Raw genomic sequence first — 11,294 nt, forward strand, 5'->3', positions numbered from 1 at the left:
CGGTGGTTTTGTGTCTGCCTTCCGCATGGCGACGAATGAAGAAGCTGAGCGGATGTTCATGTTCATGATAAAGGGGTCACCATCGTGTCTCCCAAAAATTAGCTGCGAACGATAACAGCGTCCACCGTCTTTTCCAGATACGACTCTACCTTCGGTCGCTGCTCCGGCGGGGTGAACAGTGGCTCGAACATAAACTCGTGCAATGTCAAATTGTCGTCGTCGTCGCTGCTGCTGCTGTCCGATGATAAGCTTGCGCTTGAATCTGCGGTGCTTTCATCACCTAAAAGTAGCAGCAATTACTTTTCCAGACGGCCGCGCTTAGCTGCTGCCGTACGCACTGAGCGACTACCGCGGCTGCTGGATTCCGCCATTTTTCCTCCGCCACCCGGGGATAAAACCAGAAGTGACGCAAAAGAGGTCGTGTGACTTCCGCGGCGTTCCCTGTTACTCCGCCGCTGGCGACGGAGCACCGAGAACTGCTCTCGGCTGCTCTCGGCGCCAAAAAAGTGCTCCTCATCGACCAATGAAACACAACGCCCCTGCTCCTGCCCCACCACTGGAAGACGCCAGAACTCGCGAGAGCACTTTGGGTGCAGTTAGAAGTGCTCCTGTTCGCCCAATGGAAAGCGCTATAATTCTTCTTTCCATCTTATGTTAGCAGAACAGACCATGTCAATCATCTTGTCTGAGACATCAACTTTTGCAACACCTCCTGCTGCGGACACTTCCTCATAGACTAACCTCTGCACTACAAGCGACCCTTCCTTCATGTTTTCCACAAGGCATTTCTTGTTCACTGAAAATCCGCGCTCCACAGAAGAATTGCCATGCGAAAGGCAAAGCACAATCTTAACGAACAGAAGTAGTTCTATGTGAGCTCGTGCTCAGAGTTCAACCTATAGCGTTTCCAGGCTCTGCCTTGTGCGATTAAAGTTTTGCATGAGAGCCTGTGCAGTGCTGGTCGAGCACACCTGGACGTATGAGCGACTCGCCCTCTCCGCTTGTAGCCCTGAGAGCCACCCGTGCTCTATAAGCACTTCCAGTGCAATGTTCAGCTGCTTCTGGCCAGCTCCAGCTGATGTAGCACAAACCGTAGCTTGTACTTTAAAGGTGACCTTTCAATTATCTTTTTTGAACACGCCTTAACAAACAAAATACACTCTCTCTTGAAATTCACCACCGCCACGTGCGATACTTTAGGCAACTTCCTAAGCTCACTTTCTGCAGCAAGTCCAATGTCGAAGGCAGCTACGGAAATCACGTTGTCGAAGTTGTCAAGGTTCAATAGTTCAATAGTTTCGAGGACGTGTCAGCAGCGTTCAGCTTCTCTTTCAATACTATTCGACTCAGCAGGGAGCGCAACAGGCAATCCAGTGCTGGTGCAAGAAAAGGAAGCATTGGCTTTTCTGGCTGGAACTGAGCCAAAAACGGTTCGAGTTCTTCCAAAATTGAAAGCATAAAGGCCAGCTTCACTGGCAGCATCTCGTCAGCCACAGCCTTCTTGACAGCGACATAACTGCTGCAGGTTGGTGCTTTCTTTTCCTTTACTGAGTGGTCAACAAATGTGACCAAGTTAGGCAGAACTTGAAGAGCCCTAGCAATTACCTTGCTATTCTGCAGCCAACGCACTGAGCAGAACTTAAGTAGAAAAAGTGTGCTTCCAGTGAGGCTGACGTAATCGGCTCGACATGCGGGAACATTCTTGAACAGGTTGTAGATGCTTCGAAGAAACACTACAATGTGCCAGTTTGTCACATTGTGGCCTGGTTTAAATGCACCGTTCACAACGTGCAATCCACAGCTTCCTATGTCAAGCATTTTTTTACTCCCACCAGATGCAGCAAACTCCTCCTTCAAGGATCTCAACAGCATCAAGTTGACGTTGGGGCCTTCCATAGAAATTTGTAGCATCTTGGCCTGCTCAATATTCTTAGTGAAACAGCTAAATCTTCTGCGTGAGTATGGCCCAAAAAACACGACATCAGGTAGCGTGTTTTCACGAAGTCGTCTTCAGGGTCCCAAAACCTGATCAAAACGTCCATTTGCTCTTTCTGAGCGATTTTGTTCAGAGACTCGTCAAAAGCCACGACCACGTGTGGCACACCACATATCTTTGTCAGCAGCCTGCTTCGGAAGTACGGGGCAATACCGTAACAAATCGTGTAGCCGACTTTGTCCTTTCCAAGTTGCAACTTCTTTGCGATATCGCCCGTAGGAAACATGATCGGAAAAAGGTCTGCTGACGTTGCTGCTGAACGAAATGATCTATGCGTCGCTATGGTATTCAGACACCAAAAAAATTTCTGCCTTTGTGACACCTTTTTTCACAAGAAAACCACTCAAAGAAGCCTTTCCGTCAGGCGCAACAACGGGCTAGACAGGTACACTTTCGGTGTTCCGGCTTGGCACTACCGTGGCACAATCACCATCACCAGTAGCGGAACACGGCAAGTGGGATCCGATACTAAAAAAAGCACGGAGGTTTGTCTGGGAAGCACGTTGCGTTGAGCTCACAGCGGCTTGGTGTTTCTTGCTCGCAGCGTGACTCGTAACCGCAGTGTTCCCCGTGTTGCTGAGCGAGAAAGTCTTCTGGCATGCTGCGCAATGAGCCCTACCTGCGTCGTTCGGCACTGCTCTAATCCATGACGCGTACTCGTAAACTTCGGTGTTAACCCAATCCGGGTTAAATAGGCACTTTTTCACATGTGGCATAGCACGTCACTCGACGAAAGAACTCATACGAAGAAAGAAAAGACAACAACCGCTACAATGGTCCCGACGGCAACATGGACGCATAGAGGCATGGAGGAGCCGCAAACGCCTGCAGCAATTTCCAAGACCGGCTCGTGCCTGTACAATACTCGTTTTGGTGCGGCAGCGAGCGCCTCCTGCGGCCAAAACTTGGAAACGGCGGTTCTCCGACCCGCGCCACCCGCGCTACTGGGAGCTATCACACCCATACAGCTTATGCGGTTTATGCTCGCAACATGGCCTCCGCAATCAGCTGCTGGGCATCGTTGCTACGGCGTGCAGGACGCAGGCAGCTGATCGCAAAGGCCATGGTCGCAACCATGATGTTATAATTTTCAGCTGGAAGCATTCCTCTCTTGCATGGCCTGTCTTGCAACGTGCCTTCTGTGTCCCCTGACGACCAAGGCAACAGTGGCAACGATTTTTTTTCGTTCAAGTTTCGCGAAGCTTTTAAAAATTCCTGACAAAGTAGTAGCTTTACTGTTTCGTCGATACAATTACTTCAAATAACTTTTAGAACAATATTTAGGTTTTTGCAGCCACGGGGACCTTTTCAGCTTGTTGGCGAGCCATGCTAAATAACGGTTGAACGCTTCTCCGCGCTGCACGACGCCACGATCGCTGAAGCACCGCTAGCCTAGACACTCTAACAGTGTCTAGGGAAATCTGCGACACTATTACAGTGCCAGATTTTCCTCTATTATATATAATAAACTCTGTGCTCGCAGCAGCCTCCGAGCATCTGCAGACGTCACCCCACGGTATGGTGCGTGTGCTGCAGGGTGGAGACAACCTTTCGGGGCCCTACGTCGCCATACCGGCGTTTGTAGACTATGTAGCTCGCACGTAGGGACGTGCCAGCAGTTGAAAGCGGGTGTCAGTTGGGAGATAGAGGTAGCCAAATGTCCCTCAGTTTCCATGACTTAGCGACATTTTTGAAGAATTCCCTGACAATTCCATGACTTTTCCAGATGTGCCCAAATTCCCTGACAATTCCCGGTTTTCCCGGTTGGTAGACTGACAATTCCATGACTTTTCCAGATGTGCCCAAATTCCCTGACAATTCCCGGTTTTCCCGGTTGGTAGACACCCTGGAACTTAACAACCGTCGTGGTGGCTCAGAGGCCAGTGTTATTCTGCTGAGCACAAGTACGCGGGTTCAATTCGGGCCGTGATGGCTGCTTGTCACATGGAGGTGAAAAGCGAAAACACCTGTGTGTAGAGATTTCAGCGCACGTTAAAGAACCCCGGGGGGTCAATCCGGAGCCCTCAGTCCGGGGGCCCTCCACCTCGGCCCATCTCATGGCCCCGTTGCAGCTTCGGCGGGTTAACCCTCCTCCCCAGCTAAAGAAAAAGGCCATATCAATGGTGAGTTAGACTTCATTCATGAAGTAGAAACTCCATAACGTTGCCCAAGTACTGCAGTCGGTTGCCGAGGCCATGATGGTGGCTTTAGGTTTATTTTAGCATTTTATTTAAATGCTATATTTGTCCGCGGCCCTCCCTTTCAGTGCCAATTATTTTCCTTACTAAGTTGCCTCTTCCTTCATTCTTCTCGCTTTCGTTCCTCGGCTGGACGATGCTAATCACACAAGACTTTCAGCATTGCGTAGGCATATCGCGTTAATGGCGTCGTTTCCTCGACCGTGCTGCTCGTGCACGAGTCGATGGTTGCGGCAGCTTATTTTCTAGAACCATATATTAATCCCTCACCCATGAAAAAAAAATGCTTCTTCACCAAAGGTCGCATGTACCGTGCACCATTAAACAATGGTTACACAGAAACCTACCCTTCTGTTGATTATTGTGGGCAACTGTTCCTCGTCCCTGTTTTCTCTTTTTTCTTTTATAACTTAGTCGGATCAACTAGGGGAATCGCTGGCGGTCGAGTGCATGCACGTTTATTGGAACGCATCAAGTCATCAGCGGCATTGTTCTGCCTCCCCTGTTTGAGGCTGCAGCCGAAGCCTGGCGGAATCGAAGTGTCCCCCGCCGCCGTAGCGAGCAAGAATCGCGGCCGGTCGATGGGGCGAGCCAACAGTGGATCGACGCCCACCATTTAAGGCGACAGTTCGGGTGCAGCACGCGAGGCGGGCTGCCGGGCTACTCACGCACGCGCCACGGCCGGCGCGTATTCGGGCCTCGCGTGACGCGCCCGGGGCGGATGGATGTCGGCGGTGTACGGACGTCCGCCCCCATTGTCAATACATGTTCTTTATTGCCCGGAGACGACCATGCCGGACGACCACGTGGTGCTGGCCCGTGTACAAAAGGCGCATGAAAAATCATGACGCCGGCTGTCATGTCGCGACATATCTGGACCCCGGCGCACACGTCCACAAACAACTTTTGTGCGCGCGCGGCCCTCGGCGAAAAGACGCGCAAGGTAGGCCGCCGTGCGGGAGCCAAACACGCCACAGGCCGCCACACGCGCGCATGCCGTAACCGCGCTCACGCAGCCGCTGCCTTTGTGCTGGTCTTAAATATAGGCCCGAGAACCACGGCTCTATTACGGCTCACTTCCGCGTGCTGTGCGCGAAGCCAGGAGCATCGTTGGAACGCACCAGAGTCGTTAACTCAGCGGCCACGTCGGAACTTGCCTTAAATGCTTCCCGGCACTGCTTACATGCGAACTGTCGTTTTCATATAGGTCCGGGCTAAGTATACGCCGGTTCAATGTGGATGGCTGTAAATGCAAAATGGACCAAATCTTTTGGAGAATCCATGACGACAAAAAACATCATTACTCGGTTTTTAAGAACTAGCCTTCGGTAACTCATTCGGCCCTGTTCCAGCCCCGAAAGATTCTACTTAATCAGAAAAAAAAACGCAAGAAATATGAAAAAAAATTCACATTTTGCGCTACACTGACGTAATACGAACAGGAGTGATGGGTTAACACTAAAAAACATTGATGAGTGTGTTACGTGCTCGTGACCGTTCAAGTGATACGATCAAATGGAACTATACAGGCCTCACTACAATCGCCCAGTCATGTTTCTAGGCGGTAGCTTAGGTTGACGGCCGGCAGTCGCACAAACAAGATTCTGTGACGTCAAAGAAAAATCACCTAAAAGTGGCTGAGTAGTCGCCATGGCTTCACGTGCCATCTTTAATATCCCAATTATTTGCTCGAAGTTTGCGAGAACGGACATACGGACAAAACAGTTTTAGGGGCGAAGCCCCTTAGGGGCTCGGGCTGTCGGCGTATCCGGTCGTAGTCGTCTCACGTAGTCACAGTACTAAAACACCGCGGCACTCGTTTTCCAAGGCCTCACGCTCGAACGTAACGCGTGCTAGAAGAAAAGTGCATAATGAATAAAGCCGGTTCAAAATAAACTGACATGATTTAAATATTTGTGGAACGCTCCCTCTCCACTTCAGCAATCTTCAAGCACAAGCAGAAGTCCTTTTTTGACGGGTTTTAATTTATGTTGCACTCAAATACCCACCGGCTCTCGACGTTAGGCCTGATCGGGTCGGGTGGTCGGTCGAATCAAGGTAAGGTACGCTTACCTGGTGGCGGGCCTCGTATGCCACCGAGGACGAGCCCCCAGGGCGAGGCGCAGGCATTGCACTGCGCTCGTGTTATCTCCTGCCACTACCCCAAAATGGGACAGGTGGGGTTGCAAATTGCTTAAATGCAGTTCAACGCAAGAGAGGGCGCCACCGCCTCAGCAAGCACTCGATTGATCCTCTCACCGGCGCTTCTTAGGCGCCCAATCACTGCGCGCTGTGTGGCAAGTGAGAGACTTACAATTTTATGCACTTATACACTGCATGCTTCAGTCCTCCCCAGATATCGCGTTAGGGGAGATGGCCCGCTTTTTCGTAATGAAGGAAACTTGTATTTTGTCCTCGTGGCGCCATTAAGGGTTAGCTATTACTCCTCGTAATGTCTACTTCAAAGCATTACAAAGCATCCGCTCGTGCATCCCCCCCGCCCCCCTCCCCCCGACCATTATGAAACGTATGAAACGTACGCACACGGCAATGGTGAATAGTGTTTCCCACTTCTGGTGCTAGTGATCCTTAAGTCCGAACAAAAAAAATCACAGCCCGTCTACCCTGTGAAGAGGGAAGCACAGCAGGCTGGCGCTTTGGTTGGATTTGCTGTGTTGGGGTTTAGCTATACAGGGGATTTGGTATATTCAGTCATAAGGACAGTGGCGCGATCTCGACGTACCAGACAAAGGACAGACACGATTGGTGGGTACAGACAATAACGTTTTATTATAGCGCGGCTACCCCCAATCACGGCGCAGGCTCTACGGTGCCGCACCGGTGGCCGCTGTAAAGCGCGAGACATTGCGCAATGTCAGGGTAGAGCGACGCCGCGCGCGGCGAGGAGAATACACAAGTCGGGATAGAGGCGTCGGCGGTGAGAGGAGTGTTAGGCGGGGCTGTAACCGTCATACTCCCTCCGTAGATGGCCTGCTTCACTCAGCAGCACGCAATGTAGGAAAGCCAGCTTAAAAAGCCCCAGCTTACACCGATCCCTTTAAAATGTCGGCTTCACCCCTAAGCACTGGTGCACTGCTGGGAAGACAATTTAGCAGAGGCAATATAATCCACCTTGTATCAAAATATGGAGGCTCTAGCACCATGTCTATATTCCATGTTCTTTTTTTTTTTTTTTTCCATGCGCTGAAAATTGTTGGTCTGCGCTCGGTCGGTCGGTGGCCACGATGTCCTGGATAGGCAGCTTCGCTGTAAAAAAGTCCGCACCTTTTGAGTAGGGTATGCTAGCACGATAGTATGGTTCATGCGAATATGTATGTGCCTTTTATGGCCGAAGCCTGTTGATTACATCTCAAGTCCTCACCATGTCCTTCGTGAATTTAAATACAGCCACCACGTGTTCTTGCGTTGCTGATAAAAGCGGCGGCGCCGAGTAAATGAAAATCGCGTAATGTTGCTATTCTTCGTACCATTTTTGGATGAGCCATCAAGAAAACCAGGACGATAAAAACTAATTAAATAGTATTAAATGGAAATGAGAAACAGGTGACATCGGCAAATTACTGCAAACGACTAATGTAAGTAATTTTCCCCGTGTTTAGCGAAGCGCCTTCAATGCGCGAAAACTACATCTCGTGGAAAAGTGTAATAAAATATGGAACTTTGAAATATAATTACTGGTTAGCGCTTCTCTCTTCGTAATATGTAAATCAACGAAAACTTTCTTTCAAAGCTCCCCATGCGATTGCGGTTCAGAGTTTAAAACCATGTCAAGTTCTAAAAAAAATATTTTCCATGTGTACAAAAGTACCCTCGTACAACGGGAATTTCATTCTCACTATCACACAACAGTTCCTCCCGCTTTAAATTTCACGAGACGCTTGATCGGCTTTCTGGTATAGATAGAGAACGGTTTCCCATCACTTCGTTTCCCCTTCACTTCAGACCATTCAATTTCTTATTTAGTTGAAAATGGCGGTGTAGTTGAACCTAGCTCTGTGAGTTAGACCATTTTGATAACATGAAGTCTAGATAACCCGAATAAATTCTGCAATTTCTCCCTAATGGGAGTGTGTAAATATGAGCGGAAGAAGGGTCATAAGCTCGCCGCCGTGGCTCAGAGGCTAAAGCGTTGTGCCTGTGAGCACATGCAAGGACGCGGGTTCGATTTTCGGCCATGGCGGCCTCTTTTCTGAAGGAGGCGAAAAGCGAAAGCAATCGTGTTTTCGAGATTTCGGAGCACGTTAAAGATACCCAGGTGGGCCGCCTACGGAGCGCCTCGTCGCCTGTGTAGCGTCGGCGCGTTAAACCGCATAATCAATGAATCAAGAAGGGTCATAGCTGTTACCGTATGTTTACGGTGGATAACGCTGTCAAACTACCCACGACGGCTTAACGACTTCAAACAGTCTTTTCTGTTCAGTCTTTGCCCCATAAATAGAGACGACGAGCCGACAGTGGGGCAAAATTACGCCACAGAGTGCACGATCGGTGGCGGTGAGACGGCGTGTCCGCAGGGGGCGAATTCGACCGACCGATATTGGTTGACACGTGCGTACGGGGCGCAGAGGTAAGAACTGTCATTTGCGCAACTGGCAAGGCGCGCCGTGTCGCGGCGATCGATGTAATGGAAGGGGAAGGCCAGGAGTGAGGCTTGACCGCCGGGCCCTCCCGATTCACGGCCGCCGGCGCCTCCACTCTGTCGGTCACAGGTCAGGCACCCGACCGTCTGTCTGGAGGCCGTCCCTGCAGGCACACCAAGTGGTCGCTCGGGATGGCTTTCTCTGAGCGGAACCGGACGTGGTACGGGTGCAAAGCAGGCTTAAATCACGTAAAACACAATGGGTAAACCTCTTTCTTGGACTTCTCTTTCATTCAATCACTACAAACGCATCAGTCACAACTACAAGCGCATCAATAAGACAGTGAATACAACAATAATTAAAGGTTTGTAGCATCCACTATAAGCCACCGGGCAACCCTTTGATGACTGTCCCGGACGAACTTGGTATAGTGTGCATCCCTGTGCCATGCAGGTTGGTCGTGTTTTGTTTGTTTTTTTTTTGCTTACTGTTAATGGATTCTGTGGGTTGTAAACAGCACGTCATGTGCAGCAAATATTCAGTGAACCTAAATTTTAGTTACTGTGGTGACTTGGGACTAGTGAAGCACAAGGCGCAGGTAACGTGTGAAGAAGGATTTATGAGCATTAGTTTGTTAATTAAAACGTCCCAAAGTGAACTCAACAAAACCAGATTGAAATGCCTTTGTGCATGTATAAGACCCCAAATGGTCCACTATATATATTTAGTTCACTTGTCATTAAGGTTTCAATACATCTGTGTTTAAGCAAACTTACATGAAATAATAGATAGTATTCTGCTTATAAAAAGGTTGCAATACATGGATTTCTTTCTTGTTGAAAGGTTCATGTTTAAATGTTTGAATAAAAACTGCTGAATCGGCCCTTTTAAGTTGTGGGCTGTAGCAAACTCGAAGAAACTAAGGAGTCAAACAAGAACAATTTCATGCTACTAGGTTTCCTACTTCGAATTTTGAAAATGTTCGATGTTCACTTTTGAAGAACGGGAAACAGATTTAAATCTTTTATTCTTCAACAGCGTAACTTTTTAAGTAATATGACCTAGAAGAAGATTTTTTTTATCATCGAACACCGAACTTTGAGTTATATTAACTTTTGAATTAATAAGAGCTAAAGCAAGAACCAATTCTTCATAAATTACTGCCTTGTTTCTTCAATATGGCAACATTGCACCTATTGCAATGTGTTTTTTATAGTATTTTAAAGTGAAGCTTTTTACCTCTACCCCCCAAGGGTTCTGTCGCCACCGTTGCTGTCAACAGAAAACTCCCACGAACAAATAAAATAAGTTACTTGCACCGCCAGGAATCGTCCCTGGAACGAATAGAAAAACGGAGCGAGAGCCCGTGGTCTTACCGATTGAGCTACGAGCCCACGCGGAGACGGGGGAGACAGACAGTGCACTCACCAAGCACATCTGCGGGTTTAACCCCTGGGCTCTCGCTGAATGCCACGTGATAGCTTACCGCGACCTCTCGCTACGCTGTACGCTCCGCCCACGGCACGTGTAGCGGCCGTGTGCGCGCCTTACGCATGCGCTAGGAGTTATAAAAATTAAAGGAAGCCCACACCAACGCATGGCATGTAACTCCTCCTCCGTCTCTGCCGCCGATCTCCTCTCGTCCGTCGTCGGCAGCAGAGACAGATAAGAAGTGAGATCGTCTAACACTGGTTTTGAGCTTCCTTTAATTTTATATAAAAAAAGTTTCCACTCATTTGCTTCATCAATACAATACAGCTCAATCAACCACCATTCATTAATCGTGGACTGATTTAACCTTAGCAAAAAATATCCCTTTGAAGTAATAAAGGGTGTGGTTAGGTGCATTCACTTGCCTCTGGTTTCACTCTGTGGAGAGCCACTGTGTGAATTCGAGTGACGACAGATGAGTAATCGTTTTGGGTGTCGTTATAGCTTCGCTTTCCAACTACCTTCTTAGGGTGGATTGGCGCGCATTTTTTTGTAAGTCTGAAGCTTGAAACGGGAACATTTTCGCATACCTCGAAGAATTTTCATGACAGAAGCTGACATAATTTTAAACGAGAGTGTCAAACCACAGACGTATGCCAATTCGATAACAATAACCGAATCATTCAACCATCTATCTATCTATCTCTCTATCTATCTATCTATCTATCTATCTATCTATCTATCTATCTATCTATCTATCTATCTATCTATCTATCTATCTATCTATCTATCTATCTATCTATCTATCTATCTATCTATCTATCTATCTATCTATCTATCTATCTATCTATCTATCTATCTATCTATCTATCTATCTATCTATCTATCTATCTATCTATCTATCTATCTATCTATCTATCTATGTCTAGCGCGAGGTGTAAACGAGTTTCCCGGTGTTTTAGTACCGTGACTACATAAGACGACGACTACGATGACGACGATTACGACGACGACGACCGGAGATGTCAAAAGCCTCAGCCTCTAAAGGCCTTCGCCCCCAAACTGTGT

General features: G+C 48.4%; 1 pseudogene; it reads right to left on the reverse strand.

Annotated features, from left to right (window-relative positions):
• Window positions 1–1,051: 1,051 nt before the first annotated feature.
• Window positions 1,052–2,712, reverse strand: LOC144161874 (uncharacterized; annotated as a pseudogene).
• Window positions 2,713–11,294: the final 8,582 nt, after the last annotated feature.

Source organism: Haemaphysalis longicornis, unplaced genomic scaffold (genome assembly GCF_048455015.1).
Source record: "Haemaphysalis longicornis isolate Haplotype H1 unplaced genomic scaffold, Haemaphysalis longicornis Haplotype H1 scaffold_1, whole genome shotgun sequence".
Classification (NCBI taxonomy): domain Eukaryota; kingdom Metazoa; phylum Arthropoda; class Arachnida; order Ixodida; family Ixodidae; genus Haemaphysalis; species Haemaphysalis longicornis.